At 34.7% G+C, this 22,275-nt stretch overlaps 1 pseudogene; it reads left to right on the top strand.

Annotated features, from left to right (window-relative positions):
- The first annotated feature begins 15,441 nt into the window (after positions 1 to 15,441).
- On the top strand, positions 15,442 to 17,272 carry LOC137653221 (uncharacterized; annotated as a pseudogene).
- The last annotated feature ends 5,003 nt before the right edge of the window (positions 17,273 to 22,275 follow it).

The raw sequence follows: 22,275 nt of genomic DNA, 5'->3' as shown, positions 1-22,275 counted from the left end.
CACTTTCTCTGAATTTTCTTATTATCACTTCACTCTTGAATTGATATATTTATATAATAAGCTGTTCACGATTCAACAAACAATAAACACTTAATCATGAACTTGTTATCAAACTCTCAACAAAAGATTTATTGTTAAGAAGTTTGTAATATTCAACTTTCATTTTGTAAGATGCAAAATGCAGTAAGATGTTTTTATATATATATATATATATATATATATATATATATATATATATATATATATATATATATATATATATATATATATATATATATATATATATATATATACATATATATATATATATATATATATATATATATATATATATATATATATATATATATATATATATATATATATATATATATATATATAATTGCCTACACGTATGTTTATATGTGTGATTGTTTGACTATATAGACGTGTATAATAGGTGTGTATATATATATATATATATATATATATATATATATATATATATATATATATATATATATATATATATGTATATATATATATATATATATATATATATATATATATATATATATATATATATATATATATATATATATAAACTGATATATATATATATATATATATATATATATATATATATATATATATATATATATATATATATATATATATATATATATATATATATATATATATATGTGTGTGTGTTTGTGTGTGTGTGTGTGTGTGTGTGTGAGTGTGTCTGCCTGTGCGTCTATATTATATTAAACCTGCACTACAAATGAACCAAAACCCTAATTGCCGAATCTCTTATCATGAAGCTCACTTTTTCTTAATCATTTCCAACATAATGTACTAATATCTTTTGAGATTTTAAGAAATAAATATAGAGTCGTCTTATTCTTTCCGTCAATTATTTTTTTTTTTTCGTAACAGCGAGCAGAAAATCAAGCCAGTCCTCGTAAAATACAGAACTAGAAATAATAACATATGAATTATATCGCATTATTTCCTTCGCCTTTGGGAACTCATATAACTATGCAAGAGTCACATTAGTGGAAAATGAATGAGACGCTCCACTTCTCTTTGTAACGAGATGAATTATGAATATTATGAGAAATGTGGAATTTGGCGTAAGTGTGTCATAGTGAAGCCATGGTCATAAATTGTGAAAGATTAAAGGATTTTTGCCTTATTTTGCAGGTTCTTCCCACACTGGAGAGGATGGCAGTTAGGTCACATAATAGACAAAGTGTTATTTAGTGATCAATGTTTATTGTTGATTGATCGGAAGATTCTGCATGAAGACATAAATAATGAATTGAATTATTCCTTTTACATTTCTTAGGGAAATAAGTAGGTTTGGTATATCACTCAATTCAAAACATATATAAGAAAAAAAAAATTTGTTTGCAAATACTTGAAACATTCTAATAATGAAATACTGATAACAAGTACTCAGTAGTGTTACGATTTGAAGCTTCATTAATGTTGATTTATTTGAGTTTATTTGTTTTTTCAATTTGTGAATAATATGGGAAAAAACTCTGGAATTTGGTAAGTTATATTCTGTAAAATTATGTTGAGAAACGGGCCAGAACAACAGACCTTAAAAGGCGTAGTAAGAGATGATGATGAACATCATCATCTCCTCCTACGCCTATTGATGCAAAGGGCCTCAGTTAGATTTCGGCAGTCGTCTCTGTTTTGAGCTTTTAATTCAATACCTCTCCATTCATCATCTCCTACTTCACGCTTTATAGCCCTAAGCCACGTAGGCCTGGGTCTTCCAATAGTTCTAGTGCCTTGTGGAGCCGAGCTGAAAGTTTGGTGAACTAATCTCTCTTGGGGAGTGCGAAGACCATGTCCAAACCATCTCCATCTACCCCTCATCATGATCTCATCCACATATGGTACTCGAGTAATCTCTCTTATAATGTCAATTCTAATCCTGTTCTGCCATTTAACCCCCAATATCCTTCTAAGGGCTTTATTTTCAAATCTACTATTATGCATTTCTTGGCCGTGTCCAATTGATTTTCGCTGATTAAATCCTACCAAAACATCAGATATGGGTCACATGTTGGAAATAGGTATTTGAAGCCACAGCCTAATTGGCAAAAATATGTAATAATGTCTAATGTGTATAATAAAGGCACTTACCAGAGTGAATTTAAGAAATTGAAAGAGTAACTTAGCTAAATTTAGACGCACCCAGAGAGAGGCTAGTTGTGACGTGAACTATGACATCAGACGTAATACCCAGTAAACTTTCCATTCACAATAGTAATCACGCCAATAACAGGCGGAGGACAGCAGACCATTCATAAATCAACGCCAATCTGGACTGGAGTGTATAGTAACTACGTCATATTACAGTAGAGTACCAATGAGTGGGAGGGCCTTCAGTAATGACGTCTACATAGTCTCTCCCTGGGTGCGTCTAAATTTAGCTAAGTTACCCTTTCAATTTCTTAGATTTACTCTGGTAAGTGGCATTATTATTCACATTAGACATTCCTGAATATTTTTGCGAATTAGGCTGTGGCTTCAAATGCCTATTTCCAAAATGTTACCCATATCCGATGTTTTGGTAGGATTTTATCAACGAAAATCAATTGGACACGGCCCTGAAATGAATAGTAAATCTATTGGAAATTGTTTCATTGTCATACCATGAATCATGTCCATAGAGTAACACCGATCTCACTAAACTGATGTATAGTCTGATTTTTATATGAAATTTTGATAATTTAAAACATTATGTTCAAAATTTAAAAAGAGTAGATGAAACTTTTGTTTAAGTAAATGATTATGATGATTGCAAACAGCATAGGACTTTCAATTGCTTGAATAGTGTGCACTGCTCAACATAAAATCCTTGAGAAAAATGAAAACAAAAACCTTTGCTAATGAGCGATTTAAGTTATCACTCAATCATCACTAGAGATCAGTGCTCTTAAAGTCTATTTCATTGTTCACTTATTTCTATATCTATCAATCTATATTCATTACTAAATTACATTTTTTTTCTTGTTTATTTATTTCTATATCTATCTATCTCTCTGTCTACATATATATGTAAATTGCATGTATTTTCTTTTTTATTTATTTCTATATCTATCTATCTATCTAATTACATTCATGTCTAAATTATATTTTATATATATATATATATATATATATATATATATATATATATATATATATATATATATATATATATATATATATATATATATATATATATATATAAATTTCTAAATTACATTTATTTTCCTTTTTATTTATTTCTACATCTATCTATCTTTTTATCTATCTATATTCATGTCTAAATTACATTTATATTTTTATTTATTACTTTATCGATCTATATTAATTTTTAAATTACATTTATTTTCTTTTTTAATTGAATTATACATCTATCTATATTCATTTCTAAATTACATTGAGCAAAGTGCCAAACACAAAATATGAATTTTAACTTTTTCCTCCACTAGAGGGCAATAGCTTGCATATGGTAGAGAGTTGCAGTGCAAAACGGCCAAGTTTCACACCATACCACTTCACGTTGCAAACAAGGATGAACCTTTAATCTATACATCAAAGGACACTCATGGCAATCCAAATGTATTTCTAAGCTTAGAATCCAGAACGTTCTATTGCAATCACGCCGTTGGTACGGCTCTGTCCACACAATAATAACCTTCAGTTTATGGCTATTCGTGTTATAGGGAGTTTTTGGGAGGATGAAAGTGAAGAACATTTTAGATTTCATATGTTCTATAAAGTACACAAATTTTCTATAGTTACCTATGTATTTATTTTGTTAATTGAATAATTAATACTGCATGTTTCTTACACCTTTAATGATCATTGTCATACGTGAATCAGTCTTTCTCTTGCTCATTCTTTCATGTTTAGTTAGGAATGCTAAGTCACTTTCGTAACATCATGAATATTATTAGTCACGAGTACTAGGCAAGAAAGAAAATAACGACTAAGCTTATCACCATTTCGAAAGTTGAAAAGTATAAAAAATATTATATCCTAAAACTTTTTTTCCGATGGCACCCACTTTTCTTTGAGATTGCATACCAAAGCAAAAGCACGAATTTGAGATCGCATACCAAAGCAAAAGCACGACTGTGGGATCGCATTCCAATGCAAAAGCACGACTTTGAGATCGCATACCAAAGCAAAAGCACGACTTTGGGATCGCATACTAAAGCAAAAGCACGACTTTGAGATCGCATACCAAAGCAAAAGCACGACTTTGAGATCACATATCAAAGTAAAAGCACGACTTTGAGATTGCATACCAAAGCAAAAGCACGACTTTGAGATCGCATACCAAAGCAAAAGCATGACTTTGAGATAGAAAAGCACGACTTTGAGATTGCATACCAAAGCAAAAACACGACTTTGGGATCGCATTCCAAAGCAAATGCACGACTTTGAGATCGCATATCAAAGCAAAAGCACTACTTTGAGATTGCATACCAAAGCAAAAGCACGTCTTTGAGATCGCATACCAAAGCAAAAGCATGACTTTGAGATGAAAAAGCACGACTTTGAGATTGCATACCAAAGCAAAAGCACGACTTTGAGATCGCATACCAAAGCAAAAGCATGACTTTGAGATAGAAAAGCACGACTTTGAGATTGCATACCAAAGCAAAAACACGACTTTGGGATCGCATTCCAAAGCAAATGCACGACTTTGAGATCGCATATCAAAGCAAAAGCACTACTTTGAGATTGCATACCAAAGCAAAAGCACGACTTTGAGATCGCATACCAAAGCAAAAGCATGACTTTGAGATGAAAAAGCACGACTTTGAGATTGCATACCAAAGCAAAAGCACGACTTTGAGATCGCATACCAAAGCAAAAGCATGACTTTGAGATAGAAAAGCACGACTTTGAGATTGCATACCAAAGCAAAAACACGACTTTGGGATCGCATTCCAAAGCAAATGCACGACTTTGAGATCGCATATCAAAGCAAAAGCACTACTTTGAGATTGCATACCAAAGCAAAAGCACGACTTTGAGATCGCATACCAAAGCAAAAGCATGACTTTGAGATGAAAAAGCACGACTTTGAGATTGCATACCAAAGCAAAAGCACGACTTTGAGATCGCATACCAAAGCAAAAGCATGACTTTGAGATAGAAAAGCACGACTTTGAGATTGCATACCAAAGCAAAAACACGACTTTGGGATCGCATTCCAAAGCAAATGCACGACTTTGAGATCGCATACCAAAGCAAAAGCACGACTTTGAGATCGTATTTCAAAGCAAATGCACGAATTTCAGATCGTATTCCAAAGCAAAAGCACGAGTTTGAGATTGCATATCAAAATAACACAAGATATTCCTACAAAAACCATTAAGAGTGATAACCATATTTGTGAAGTAAAACACCAGATTGTATATTTCTGATTTCCTTATATATTGAACAAAATACCACCTTTTTTATATTATTCGCTAAAGTTGTAAGTATACCTTCCGAGGTATCCATCACCCCCATCACCACTCCATCACCCAACCACCTTTGAGAGAATAAGCATAAATACCGTGGATGACTAATACGAAAAGTTGTTTATGGAGTAGAATTAAACTCTTTTAACACCTACTTTACGTTAGCCTCATATTCATTTGACTGTTCAAACATATCTTGAATAAATTATAAATTGTCCAGTATGGGATATATAATCAAAACTCCCATCCAATTTTGATATATATAATTGTAGGTGAGGTTCACGACATCTGCTTGGAAGTTTTGATATGGAGTTTGTTGTATTATTGCCTGATAAAATGTCTGTATTTCATGTTTTAAATAGTACTTTTGATGAAAAATAGCTTATTATTAAAAAGCCTATATATATATATATATATATATATATATATATATATATATATATATATATATATATATATATATATATATATATATATATATATATATATATATATATATATATATATATATATATATATTTATATATATATATATATATATATATATATATATATATATATATATATATATATATATATATACATATATATATATATATATATATATATATATATATATATATATATATATATATATATATATATATATATATATATATATATTTAGCCCACACAAGCACATTCGGTCTACTACGCAACCCTTTTCTGACCTAAGCACCTATTTATTTAAATTTTTGTTACAAATTTCAGAGAAAGATAATTATTTTAGTATCTCATGTACAGTAACAGTATCATTTTCTATGATTCCAGAGGAGTTGATTATTAATTTTTTAAGATATCTATAATATTCTTAATTAGACATTTGTTGCACATCTCTCTCTTATGTTCATCGAATTGCTCTCCCTGCTCGTTCAAATATTCAATTTCTATTTTGTAATTATGCCCAAAGAGCATAAAGTGTCCAAGAAAATAGCTAAATAGGCCAAACGAATAAAATTTCCCCCAACAATAATTATGCTATTCACGTCTTGCTCATGAGTGTGCATTTGGTAGCCTTCATGTAGCGTATATATTTTTGGATTTAAAGGAAGGGTCTCACAACTCCTTAGTAAATAACTATGAAATATGATGAATATGTCCTTATGTTTCCTTTATGGAGAGGATAATCACTATTAAAAGTCCATACTTGAACATACTAATGTCTATTCAATTCCTCTACATAAAAACCTTGAAGTCCAATTTCTCAAAACATGAATTTTTGGGAGAGAATGTACTAATGTTCTTTTTTATATATATTCATCGATTTTCATCATTCAAATATGGAAAACTTGGGAAATTATTTTTTGTAAAATAGTAACTTTTAAAAGAGACGATACGTTGATAAGGTAATCCATATAGAAAATAAATAACACGCTACAAAAATTATAAATGTACAACTTTCTTTGTATATATTTTCATTAAGATTGGTTGGAATGAAAAAAAAAATCCGACGAAAAACAAAAAATGTAAAAGTACTTCAAATTCTAGATGGTATTTTATGTTTCCTTTACATTAGTAATTTATAGTTTATTGATGGTACCACTCTCTCTCTCTCTCTCTCTCTCTCTCTCTCTCTCTCTCTCTCTCTCTCTCTCTCTCTCTCTCTCTCTCTCTCTCTCTCCAAAATTATGAAAATTGAATCAAAAGGAATTGCAATGATAATACTGATGTAAATTTTAAATAATCTTACATATTGTTGGTACTCTCTCTCTCTCTCTCTCTCTCTCTCTCTCTCTCTCTCTCTCTCTCTCTCTCTCTCTCTCTCTCTCTCTCTCTCTCTCCAAAATTATGAAAATTTAATCAAAACGAATTGAAATGATAATACTGATGTAAAATTTAAATAATCTTAAATATTGTATAATTTCGACTATTATAAGCTAAATGAGAAAGTTCTATCGATATTTCACTATGAAAAGTAATTCATTGATACAAATTTGTCACTTATTTCACGCAGCTTCTATTCGTAAAAAATACTATAATACTTATTAAATTTATGTTTAGATTTCTATATAAAAAAAATTATTGATCATAAAAATTCATTCAATAAGTTTTAAACAAATTATTTTGAAACAGAAATCATATGATCATTTCAGAAATTTAACAGATTCGTATAAATATGTTATACGGTAGGAATTGAACAATGTAAAAAAAAAAAAATTATCCACAAAAATACAATATCATTATTTTGAAACAGAAATCATGTGATCATTTCAGAAATTTAACAGATTCGTATAAATATGTTATATGGTAGGAACTGAACAATTAAAAAAAAAATCTATCCACTAAAATACAAAATCATTATTTTAACACAGAAATCATACGGTAATTTCTGAAATGCTTCAGATACATTTACTATACAGTATAATATGAATTAAAGTTTTTATTATTATTATTATTATTATTTATCTCAACAAATAATCATACGAGCCTGAAATAAAAACATGAAATATAAGTAATAAAAAGTTTATGAGATAGAGCAGGAGCCCGGAGTGGTTTGGGTAGCTGAACAGCGAACCAATTGTCTTAGTCATAGTGATGATGTATGTATATCACTGTTTATGAAAACTGAAGTCTGCCGGGGATCTGGTGGTGGGTGTGGCCCTCAGCGGCATGAAAGTGATATGGAAAAATTGACCTAGATCAGCTGGAAAGTGAACCACTTGATAATGGTGTTGAAATGTGCCTTATACCTCCAGGAACTGGGAATGGGTACTGACAGGCTTTTTGTGTGGTGGCGTGACTCTGACAGACCTAGATCAGCTGAAAAGCGAACCAAATGAAACTTGTTGTAATATCATCAGTACCACCCCAGGTATAGTGAATGACCACTGAATGACAGTTTCTGTGGTGGGGTACCCCTGACAGACATGCCCAAATGACCAGACCCCATAAGTGACCTAGATCAGCTGAAAAGCGAACCAAATGAAACTTGTTGTAAAATTATCAGTACCACTCCAGGTATAGTGAAAGACCACTGACAGACAGTTTCTGTGGCGGGGTACCCCTTACAGACATGCCCAAATGACCAGACCCCATAAGTGACCTAGATCAGCTGAAATGCAAACCAAATGAAACTTGTTGTAAAATTATCAGTACCACTCCAGGTATAGTGAATGACCAGTGACAGACAGTTTCTGTGGGGGGGGGGGTACCCCTGACAGACATGCCCAAATGACCAAACCCCATAATTAATTCCTTCAGGACCAAGATATAACACTGGTCACTACATCCAAGTCCAGAAGGGGTTAAGCTAGATTAGCTTGTAAGCGAAACAGATGAAGTAGAATGAAACGAACATACAAATTTATCATGTATACTCATCACTGGCCAATGTTGAAGTGAACATTGTTTCCCATAGAACATCTATATCCCTGACAATGTAATGCATAAAACGATATTGAAGAAGTAAATATAAATAAAATTAAAATTATTTTTTCTGAAAGACACCAAAGTAAATAACGCCATCCTAATAATAAGTGCTTATCATCGAACAGTTACAATGGATTAAGTGCATTTTCTTAAACACATATCTAATATCTAATATTTAATATCTAATATCGTACATGCACAATAAAATTGATTAGACTGAATGAAAATATAATCCATAATAATTTCTTTCACATCATTGTGGATGCTGAGAAATAATAGTAAATAAAAGAGGGATAGATCCGGCTGGCCATATATATTACATCATTAAATGTTTTGTGCACATACTATAACCTCGCATTAAATGCATTGTGTCAATGGAGGACCAACTATTAAATATACTAATCCATCTCTTCAGTATCAGAATCTGAGTCCTCACTCCATGGCTCATCCTCACACTGGTCATAGTCACTCAGTTCATTAAGGTTATCAGTTTCCATCACTGTTTCCTCTGATTGACTAAGAATTTCCTGATCTTTGTCACTATCATTGGCAAATAAAGAATCAGGAACGGCTGTTCCGTTAAACCAGGTTGGCTGCAACAAGTCACCATCTATTGCCCAACCATAATCAATGGCGCATAGGCCTTGATCAGGTGATTTTGTGTTGGCATGACTCCACAAAACTGTCACGTAGTGTGCCCCCAGTAATTTTTTCTCAAGTGTCCGACGTGTTGGGGGCAACAATGCGCAGTCAACCTTTTTGATATGAAGAAGTGGGTTTTCCTAAAAGGAATGTGGAATCATATGACAAAATAATTAAAAAGAGAATGTTCTTAAGTTAGATTAGATTGGATGCCACGTCTATGTCAACTTCACCGTCAACTTCACCCATGTTGGACAACAACTGGAGAAAGCTTCCAGTTGGGTCCTTCTCAAGTATTTCCAGAGGTTTGACTTTGCCTTTCCCGAAGGGGAATATGAATCATGTAGGTAACAAAGGCATGACTATCTCTTCAAACTAGTTAACTTCATTTTGTCATGATTCTAAATCTTTGCTGTACAATGAGTATGTCAACTCAATCTGTCATTTAAAGGTGGAACAAAATACTACCTGTAAAAGGCTGATGTCAAGTCACATCTAGTGAATGCGTGGTACCCTGCCAGTGCTTTTGGGAGTCCTGATTATCGCTCCTCAAGGACCTCTACAATATTGGTGACATTAATGTATCGCCTGCTGTTTCCGCTGCCACAGTCCATGAAGACATTTTTGGAGGACCTCACTTCTGGGTCTTGATTTCCAAGTATACCAATAAGTATAATGAGAACATCTGTATCGGATGCTCGTACAAGGACCTTGCTTCCTGAGGTATTTTCCAGGTGGAATGCTATAAGGGGATCTGCCTCCTCGTGGTTGGCCTGGAGGTGAGCTGGGCTGGTCACTGAGATCTCCTGGAAGTCATTTGGCGTATATTGGAAACATTCACCGCCATAAGAGGCATACAGTGTTTTTCCATTTAGGATGTTCCAATAGTGATTTCCCCCCCATTCATTTAGCAGAAATTTTCCAAGTTCGTTTTTGAACATTCCATTCTTGAGAAGTTTTGCTCCTTTGTGTCTCATTGTTTGGTTAGGTCCAGTGATTGTGTAAACAGAATCTTATGCACCATGCAATTTTCTCTCACTGTCCTTGACAGAATTTTTTACGTACTTATCAAGGCTGACATGGATTTCATCCCCTCCACCAGTGCATACTGTAGATAGGATGGTTCGGGCAATAGCTCCATACGATGTTCCAACATTCATAACTGACAAGACAGAATGAATAAGCAGGCCTCCATCATATATCCGAACACAAATACCTTGATGTACCTCTGTTGGGATTGGTGTGTCTTTCTGGAACTTTTCCAGCCTATTCAGTAATGTATGCTTCCTGCTCTTCAAGAGTGCTCCATCAGCATGTGCCAGGGAAAGAGGATATGACGTGATTGGGTACCTGAGAACGTGCCTGAGATTGAAGTTGGTATTTTCGGCCACAAGAATGATGATTATTATGAAAAAGTCCCTCAGACTTTCAACCCTCTTTGCAGTTTCTGTAGCAGGAGTCGTCCCTTTTTTCTTCTTCTTTTCGTTTTCAGAAGCGACGTTATTCACCCTTATCCTTTTTACTGACTTCAGAAATCTTGCCGAGTCCTTGTGCCACTCTCTTTTGAATTGCTGTCTTGCTACCTGCCCCCTTTGCAATGTTCCGAGGAGATACTTTTCAGTTTCTTTTGTTGTCGCCCGCCCAGTTGCAAGGTTCTCCATTGTGTCTGGAGCTTCAGGAATGAAGGGATTGCAGAATTCATCTATTTTCTCACTTAGAGCCTGCATTTGCTTGTTGTCTTTTCTTATTCTGTATGAACGGCACTGTGCTGTGGCACTCTCTCCCACTTCAAGTCCGGCAAAAATTCTCAGCTCCATTACGGCCATGGCTCTCTGGGTCATGGTCATGGACCATCTTCGTCTGGCATTTTCAGAATTTCTGAAGGCTACAATACCTTTCATACTGGACGCTGCATCCCGATTTACTCTCTGTTCAAGTGAGAGATCAACTGCCGACCTGGAGTAGTTCTTCTTTGTTCGCCATATTGAAAATGCCCCCTTTTGAAGTATTTCTCTGAGTTGAGGGTGGGAAGATGTCAGCTTGTGTAGAAATAGTGTTCCCCATCTAGCGTAATTTGGACGATTTAAAGAGAAGACATCCAGTATGACTAGGAAAACATCTATGTATCCATCTACATCATTTGTTTCAACACAACGCTGTAGCTCCCGGTGTACCCTGTTTACCTGGAATACATATGTTCCCCAGAACTGAGCCATTGGGCCAATGGTTCCCTCCATGACAGAATAGAAGAATTCTTCATATTTCAGAAGGTGCTGTATAACAACTGGATCAGAGAGATGATCTTCAACTTCATTTGATGGAATCATCATCATCACATCTTGAAATGCTTGATACTCCTCCTCTGCAAGGTCTTGCACGAAACGGTCATACAGCTTCTGTTCCATTACATTAGCCAGAAGTTCATGAATTCTTATACAACGATTGTAGAACTTCCCCTTCATGAAGCCCATCATCGAACCCTCTGCCAAGACTTCTGCTTCAGTTAGGATAAATTCTATTCCACTTTCGTTGATCGTAGTTCCGATTGCACCATAAAATGCTAGCTCAATGTGAAAATTGCCTAACATGATCAGTAACTTGTCAAAGAGAGGGGACTCGAGAGCTTGGATGAAATAAGCTTTGATGCTGTGTTCAATGCTACGCATGGTACAGTTAAGCCGTGGAAACACACTGCAATGGGACATTGTGTAACTTCACTGACAGGATCGAAGTAAACATTGCAGATTTTGAACCGTGCAGGTCATAGCATTAGTTACTGTGACGCTAAATGTCTTGAAACTGAATTTGCTTATTCAGTTTCATCAGGTAGTCATGTTGCACCTGATGGTATTTATTTACTTGCAGATAGAGCAACAGCCTGTGTATGGGACAACCATGATGCAAATGTGGAGACACTAGAGGGAAAAGCAACACTTCATTCCACTGTTGGTCACACGTATCAAAACACAGCTGAGCAAGACAAGGGGCCATTAAGTAACTCTTCCTTTCAGTTCCGTGATGGAAAAAATAGAAGAAAATTTTTGGGAAATGAGCAGGATATTCCTCCTCTTAGAAAATCCTTGAAGGCAGCCATCTTCATCAGTACAGCCGCAACAGTCACGAGTCAAGGCAGTGGTAGCGCCTCATCTCTACAACTCCATCAAAGACCAGGGCTTCAGCTGAAACCATTGGATTTGTACTGGTTTTTGCAACTGAAAAAAAGTGACACTCCACTTTATGCAGGACTCATCAGCAATCATACGTCATGACTGCATAACTTTATCTGGTTTCCTTTGCAACATTAAGAGTACGAATCATAGTCTCTCTCACAACTGCATTATCTGTAGGAGATTTTGGAATTGGGTCCATATAGCAGATTCGTTGCAGTGGGAGCATGTCCTTCACAAAATTGCTGATGAATCTGAAAGGAAGAGTTACTTAATGGCCCCTTGTCTTGCTCAGCTGTGTTTTGATACGTGTGACCAACAGTGGAATGAAGTGTTGCTTTTCCATCTAGTGTCTCCACATTTGCATCATTGTTGTCCCATACACAGGCTGTTGCTCTATCTGCGAGTAAATAAATACCATCAGGTGCAACATGACTACCTGAGGAAAGTGAATAAGCGAATTCAGTTTCAAGACCTTTAGCGTCACAGTAACTAATGCTATGATCTGCATGGTTCAAAATCTGCAATGTTAACTTTAATCCTGTCAGTGAAGCTACACAATGTCCCATTGCAGTGTGTTTCCACGGCTTAACTGTGCCATGTGTAGCATTGAACACAGCATCAGATGCCATCGATGTGGCCCTTCGGTCAATTGCCCCATTTTGAGACCCTTGTAAGTTTGGTGTAAGGCCACCTAAGAGGCTTCTAAAAAACAGCTCCAGTTACTTTGGTATATCCGGTGCACTTTCTTTCAAATTTTGCACTGTGGCTGGATAAGGCACTTTGAATTTTGGCAACTGCATGATCTGGGAACGAAGATGGAGGGCCGCCCATATAAGTTTTTCATTTTCCTCGTGTTCCTTTGTGTTGTCATACAAATGTACTCGTGCCTGTTCTTCAGTGAGTGAGGTGGCATGGATGAAATTTCCCCTTCTATTGTCAGCAAGCTTCACTCGGACTTGGTCACCAAATTTATCTTGAACTTTCCTTATCAGATTTTGTGTTGTGTATGCGTCAACATCTTGGGGATCACCTCCATTACTTGTGTATTCAGCTTTGTACTTATTCAACAATGATGTCACCATCGGAGACTTTTCATTTTTGATAATTTGTTCTGTGATGAAACCACACAGTGATTTGAACGCCCTTTTATGGATATCATGAGGTGTTGCACAACTTGTTTCTGCCACTTCTGTCTCATGCATGAAATGCCATCTGCACGACTTGTGGTATTTACCCTCTTTGGCAATAAGATCAATATTGCCCATGATAAAACTTTTGAAATGGTCATTTGTGGATCTATGGGCCAGCTCAAATAGTGTATCACAGCCATCTTTGGTTGCAATCAATGTAAGCGGTTCCTCTTTTCCACGTTTCTCTTTCCTCTCCTTCCCACAGAAGATACACTCTCTCTTTAAGATGCCATGTCTCTCAGTCTTTGGCAAGACACTGCTTGACCTTGTATCTCTCTTTGATGGACCCAACTCATCTTTTGGTCTCTTCACAGCAGTGTATCTTCAGTGGCAGGAGGGATGGTACATTTCACCACAAAAGTCAGAGCTCATAATCCTCCTTGTGAGTTCTTCATATTTGTCACTCATCAGGATGGAACGAATGGATGCTGCATTTTTCAAGGAGGGTCCTGTTCTCTCAATTCTCTTCAACTGTTTATCCTCTTCAGTTAACGTTTTGCAGATGAAACAGATGGAGGCCACCGCACCATTTTCATTACCCTAGAAAAAAAAAAACATCCACAAATAACAAACTTCTTAATACCATTAGTGCTTCATACAATAACAAATGTTTGTTCTAAATGATCTGAAAACACCACTAAAAAAATTAGAAGATGATATTTTCATTACCTTCCCGTTTACTCTTGGTGATGTATTTTTATTATCATCTCCAGTTTGATATGGTTCCTCTGTGAAACTTTCCAATAGATCTTCCACCTGGGAAGGAGATTTGTCTTGGTCCATTTCTTCAGTTACTTTGAACCTGAAACCAATTTAATGTTGTAAAGCACATTGAAAGATTGATTGTCAATCACTATACCTGGGGTGGTACTGATAATTATACAACAAGTTTCATTTGGTTCGCTTTTCAACTGATCTAGGTCACTTATGGGGTCTGGTCATTTGGGCATGTCTGTCAGGGGTACCCCCCCACAGAAACTGTCTGTCAGTGGTCATTCACTATACCTGGAGTGGTACTGATAACACCATGTAACAATTTTTTACAAAAGTTTTGTTTGTATTAATTTTTATACTGTTTATTAATATATTTTTTCCGGCCATTCCAAAAATGTAATTATTTTTTCTTTATCTTCGACTGTTACAAAAATACGAGGTCTGTTAGAAAAGTAACCGGCCTTATTTCTTGGGAAAATCTTATTTGAATCAAGCGCGCTTGCATGAGCCGACCTTGAACCTTCATGCGCATGTGTGATTTTTTCCCGCCTGTCGGTACAGTCAGTTATTGGCAAGCAGCATTGGCGTGAGGTAGTGTGTCGTGCTCTCGGCAGTTTTTCATTGCAAGGAAAATGACGGAACAACTGGAACAGCGCTAATGAGTCAAATTTTGTTTCAGGTCTATTTCTGATATCTTTACTTAGTAAGATGGCTACTAGAGGATGTAAAAATTCTCCAGATACATTTTGCTATGTGTGTGGATATTATATTGGAAAAAAACAAGTATTACATAAAATTGTGAGAGGTTCCAAATTGTGGATAGCGTACAGACTCTATTTCGGAATGCCCATGGGTGATCAGGACAAGCCATGGGCCCCTCATGTGATATGTGGAAGCTGCTGTTCTACTCTAGAAGGATGGTTAAGAGGTACAGGAAGAGCAATGCCTTTTGCCATTCCTAGAGTATGGAGAGAACCGAAGAACCATCACGATGACTGTTTTTTTTTGCACGGTTGATGTGACAAAGTACAGAAAAGTGAAAGGAAGACAAGCTCTTCATTATCCAGACATACCATCATCTAGAGCACCTGTCCCACATGATGACTGCTTACCAGTACCACAGCCACCAGAAAATGTAAGTATTGTTATCATATTCTCCAAAAAGTTTTCATTTAATTAATTTGAGTATTTACTCTGCATTAATTTTCCTAAGTACTAATTTTATTCAAGTCTTTGTTGAAGTTGCTATATGTGCTTATTTCTTTCTTTCCAGGTAGATGATGGAATGGATATTTCATCTGAAGGGTCAGCAAGTAGCAACAACCAAGAAATGGAGGAAGTTTTCGTACCAAGAATGACTTTGGAGCCTCATTTTCCAAATCAGAGTGAACTAGATGATTTAATTAGGGACTTAGGTCTTACTAAGTCAGGAGCTGAACTTCTTTCATCAAGGTTGAAGGAATGGAATCTACTAGGACAAGACTGCAGGATAACTGGGTACCGAAAAGGACATGAAGAATTTGAAATTTACTATGACATTAGTGATGATCTGTGTTAGTGTAAGGATGTAACTGGTTTGTTTACTGCTCTTAGACTCAAGCATGATCCTACACATTGGCGGCTGTTTATTGATAACTCAACACGAAGTCTCAAAGCAGTATTACTCCACAATGGAAACAAATATCCATCTTTGCCTCTTGCACACTCAGTACAAAAGAAAGAAAACTATGAAAATGTCAGACAGCTTCTTAATAAAATAAATTATGATGAATTCAAATGGAATGTTTGTGGGAATTTCAAGATGCTCACATTTTGCTTGGTTTGCAAGGGGGATACACAAAGTATTCATGTTTCCTTTGCTTATGGGACAGCAGAGCTGATGATGATCATTTTAAGAAAGTTCATTGGCCCCCACGAATGGAACTGAAGCCGGGAATGTTAAATGTTCACAGAGAGCCCCTAGTAGATTCCAACAAAGTTTTATTGCCCCCACTTCACATTAAACTAGGATTGATTAAACAGTTATGAAAGCCTTGGATTTTGGAGGAGATGCTTTTCAGGAAATTTGCCTTATGTTTCCAAAACTATCTGAGGCTAAGATAAAGGGCGGTATATTCGTTGGACCGCAGGTAAACTCAATGTTGAAGTCGGAGAAACTGGAAAGAGCGATGACAAAAATTGAAAAAGAAGCCTGGTGTGCATTTCGTGATGTAGTCCATGGATTCCTAGGAAATAACAAAGATCCTAATTACAAACAACTGGTAGCAAAACTTATTGAGAACTTCAGGAAGCTTGGTTGTCATATGTCCTTGAAAATTCATTTTTTGCATTCTCACATTGATTTCTTTCCAGAAAATTTGGGTGATGTCAGTGAAGAGCAGGGTGAAAGATTTCACCAGGACATAGCAACTATGGAAAGAAGATATCAAGGACGATGGAATACTGCTATGATGGGAGATTACATATGGTCTCTAATGAGAGAAGATGAAAATATGCACTCTAGAAAATCTCGATCGTCCAAGCACTTCTGATCATAAAAGAGGAGTTATCAAAGTATTTACAATGCAGAGCTGTATAATGTCTTTTGTTCTAATATTGTACTGCCTATATAATTTTCAATATATGAAAAAAATAATAAATGTTCTTTAATTATCCTTAAAAGAGGGAAAGAGAAATTGCATACATAACAAGAAAATATTGAATTTAGAATAAGTTAAAAAACTATCGATGTTACAGCAAAACTAATGTGATTTAGCACAAAATAAACATAAAAAAATACATATAAACAAAACATGTGTTACATGGTGTAATTTTAAAACAAGTTTCATTTGGTTCGCTTTTCAGCTGATCTAGGTCACTTATGGGGTCTGGTCATTTAGGCATGTCTGTCAGGGGTACCCCACCACAGAAACTGTCTATCAGTGGTCATTCACTATACCTGGAGTGGTACTGGTAATTTTACAACAAGTTTCATTTGGTTTGCTTTTCAGCTGATCTAGGTCACTTATGGGGTCTGATCATTTGGGCATGTCTGCTATGGGTACCCCACCACAGAAACTGTCTGCCAGTGGTCATTCATTATACCTGGGGTGGTACTGATGATTTTACAACAAGTTTCCTTTGATTCGCTTTTCAGCTGATCTAGGTCAATTTTGAAGTGGCAGTTACGTAAGTCTGTCAGGGTCACGCCACCACACAAAAAGTCTGTCAGTACCCATTCCCAGTTCCTGGAGGTATAAGGCACATTTCAACACCATTATCAAGTGGTTCACTTTCCAGCTGATCTAGGTCAATTTTTCCATATCACTTTCATGCCGCTGAGGGCCACTCCCACCACCAGATCCCCGCAAGACTTCAGTTTTCATAAACAGTGATGTACATACAACATCACTATGACTAAAAAAAAAAATGGTTCGCTTTTCAGCTACCCAAACCACTGCTGGCTCCCAGTCTAAGACTGCATCACTAAAAATATTCATAAAATAAGCATTTTCCCTTGGGATGTTATTTATACCACCAAATTAAAACTAGAATTGAATATATCTCTGAATCTTGTTATTTATAAGTTTGTAAAAGCTAAAAGCACAATTTCATAACATTTTAGAACAAATTCTATGTAAAATGAAACTAGATAGTCACACCTGAAGTCGGAGTTGAGAGCAGGACAGAGGACGAGAACATGAATATTCAAATCCATGAACTTAAACCCACACGAGCGGTTGCATGTAAAGAATATTACTGAACTGATTTTACTGAAAAGGATTCATATCAGAGGTAAAGTCATCATGATGTTGAAACCAAAAGGGCGAACACTTGATTTTGTATAATCATTTGGAAATTAGTTCTTTCGAAAATGTAATTCGATATAATTTTCAAGAAGTAACTGCATTTTGCATTCATATATAATGGTAGATGATTGTATCACTGGTAATCATGTAATTATATATACATACATATACATATATATTATATATATATATATATATATGTGTGTGTGTGTGTGTGTGTGTGTGTGTTTGTATATGTATAAATAATATTTTTACCATCACATCTTTATATTATAGTGTAATTTCATCGTTCAAGCAATGTAGGGTTGATGAAAAATTAAGTAAAAGAGTCATTCGAAACAAGTGCCAACACTCATAAAAGTAGAAACGGAAGTACAGTTTTCATGTTACCTTGAAAACTAACTGGATCTTTTTGTCCGTAGAGATGCCTTCGATTTTTGGACGGCACTAAGATGATTTATATTCATCACACACTGCTTCACGCATGCACAGTGTGTCAATATTAACAATACTGTATTCATTTCTATTGAACATGACAATGTGTTTATTTACATCACATATTCAGAGTCTATTCCACATAAGTGCTATCCATTAGGTCACCTGGATTATAGGGAAGTTGGGTAAAACTCGCCTGTAAGATGTAAGACAGTGGTCTCAACAGGTGAATCCTAACATGATGATAGCACTTAGGTTCCGACTTCTTTTATGGCCTCCGGTGAATGTCTGGAAACTTTTATTCCAGGAATCTTATCGTTTTAAAAACGGATTTATTGACGTAAAGGAGTGATATTACGGTTACCAACCCGTAACAGATAACAGGTAAAATCACGGTCGCCCATATATATTTCTAAGGAGAATTTCCGATTAAATTACGGTTTTATTTAATACAGAGCAGGTTTTGATCCTAATGTAAGGTGGATATATATATATATATATATATATAATATATAAATATATTATATATATATATATTATACTGTATATATATATATGGTACTTAGGCATGTTACTCTACGTTTATAATAAATAGACAACGTCTCAGCGGCGCTTCAAAATCAAAGACAGCTTTTCCTCGGACAGATGGTCCTGCATATCGCTTTCATGATAGTAAAAGAAATACATTTACATTTCTTCATTAATAGTTTAGCGTAAACACGTGGTTTCGAATCACTTCACGACGATTCTCCAGGGCTACATTGGAAATACACTTTGATATAAAGGTTAGGGTGGAGAAAATTTGATACAAAATTATTTGTAAAATTAGGAAAATATTCAACAAATTGATAAATGAAAATTCTAGATTCTTTGAATTATAAATACGAAATTATAAGAATTTTTTTTTTTAAATACTTAGATGGTTTTTCAAAAGGCTTCATAGAATTCCAAGAAGTTCCCGATTCGATCATTTGCTGCAGGCAGATTTTTTTTTTTCTTTTTTTTTTTTTTTAATTTCGTATTTATATTACACAAAAAATCTAAAGTTATTATTTATCAATCTTGTTGAAGTTTCCGAATTTCCAAATAATTTCGTAATAAATTCCCCTACCATAACCTTCATATTAACGTGTAGTTCCAAAACTCAATGTAGTCCTGAACAATGGTCGCAAAGTGTTCTGAAACTCGTGTCGACACCAAAAAAATAAATGAAGAAAAGTAGATGTGTTTCTGTGTTATCTTGAAAACTATCTGCAGGAAGATCTGTCCGAAGAGAAAGTTGTCATTGATTTTGAACATCGCTGAGGCTGAGACGTTGTGTATTTCTTATATATATATATATATATATATATATATAAATATATATATATGTATATATATATATTTTTTATATATATATATATATGTATATATATATATATATATATAAATATATATCTTTATATATAAACATATATACACATATATATATATATATATATATACATATATGTGTGTGTGTGTGTAGATATACACACATACACTCACACGCGTATATATATATATATATATATGTATATATATATATATATATATATACATATATATATATATATATATATGTGTGTGTGTGTGTGTGTATAGATATAGACACAAACACTCACACGCATATGTATGTATATATATATATATATATAAATATATATATATATATATATATATACATATATGTGTGTGTGTGTGTAGATATACACACATACACTCACACGCTTATATATATATATTATATATATACATTTACTGTATACATAAATATACCACACACACATATATATATATATATATGTGTGTGTGTGTGTCTGTGTGTTTGTGTGTGCGTGTAGATATAGACACAAACACTCACACGCACATATATAATATTATATATATACAGTATATATATATATTATATATATATATATGTATATACACCTGTAAGTTTATATTACTTTAATTTTTTCCCATCCTTCTAATTCCAAAAGGAAGTTTTTAACCATCCATGAAATATATAGATGTGTACTCATATCCAAAGATAGGTAAAGTAGTTTAAAAACTGGAAGACTGCGAACACATGTCCTTGCAGATTGCAATGTGCATCCGCAGACTTCCTGGGAATACCTGCTCATATAGATCAATCTTTAACTATCTAAAATCCAACTACAAAGAATGTCCTTAAAACTTACTAATCCTTATGGAACTGTCACTCAAAGATAGAAACAAATCCAATAATTACCACATCATCATTATTTTACTTTGAACTTTTTTGTGAATAAAATGGACGAACAGGAAAGACCCACAAAATTTTAACAATATAGATTTGAGACGAATAGAGGGAGAAAGTCATACAGATGACTGAAATAGAGAGATATATTGCTAGAATATCGTCATAAAACCGATTTTATTAACGTAAACCCATTTTCTCAGGAGATGAAGAAAAACGGCCATGACTTCCTTTTGGTTTAAGAATATGGAAAGGCTTTTAATGCAATATGGGCAGCTGCGTGTTGCGATAACCCGAGGAGAAGAAAAATGTGCTCTTCTTGATAAATGCACCGTCAGTACCTACCATTTGTAATCGAAAATTCGTTTCGACGCTCTGCAAAGGTTTCATTTCTTCTCATTTCTTGACTGGTACACAATTTCTTGCTTTATAAAAACTGCTTTCGATGGGGTGGTGACAACAGTTTTCCTATCGTATGATTTCTTAAGGTTATTCAAAATTCAAGTTGAAGCTATGTGCACTGCTAGCTTTTCGCATAGCAAGAGATTGGCTTCAGAGAGAGAGAGAGAGAGAGAGAGAGAGAGAGAGAGAGAGAGAGAGCGAGGAGAGAGTGAAAAAAGGCAATGCTCCCCGAGTGATATCAGTTCATTCGTCAAAGATATTTTTTGTTTCGTTTTTTTGGGGAAATGATATTTCCAGACCCCTACTTAGTTCTCCTGCACAACCCAAAGCACACCTTTAAACACCAACCAATCAAGTAATTATTAACTTGATATCAACATGTCATTGTGGATGTTTGAAGAAGGCCCAGCAAATACGTTACCTCTCACATATCTTGTTGTATGAAGCAGAGTCAATACAGATACTCTGGTATGAACCGGTTGAGCTCTCTCTATCCGTACGTGATTGTGAATACATTTTTCGTTTTCATACGTGCGTGAGAATGCAGATATGAATTGAGTAACAAACTTACAGCATGCACTCAAAAGAACCTCCCCTAAAAAATGAACAAACGAACCTCCACTCACTTCCCCAATACAAGAAAGACAAAGTGTTTGATTTCGAATGGAAAATCGTGCCGTTTAAGACTGTGCAATACCAATATTGAACTTGCCTTTACGACTAGTGAGGGTCTCTCTCTCTCTCTCTCTCTCTCTCTCTCTCTCTCTCTCTCTCTCTCTCTCTTATATACATATACACACATTAGATGTCAGT

Source organism: Palaemon carinicauda, chromosome 14 (assembly GCF_036898095.1).
Source record: "Palaemon carinicauda isolate YSFRI2023 chromosome 14, ASM3689809v2, whole genome shotgun sequence".
Lineage (NCBI taxonomy): Eukaryota > Metazoa > Arthropoda > Malacostraca > Decapoda > Palaemonidae > Palaemon > Palaemon carinicauda.
The sequence above is the reverse complement of the archived record's forward strand: the minus strand, read 5'-3'. Positions and strand labels throughout refer to the sequence as shown.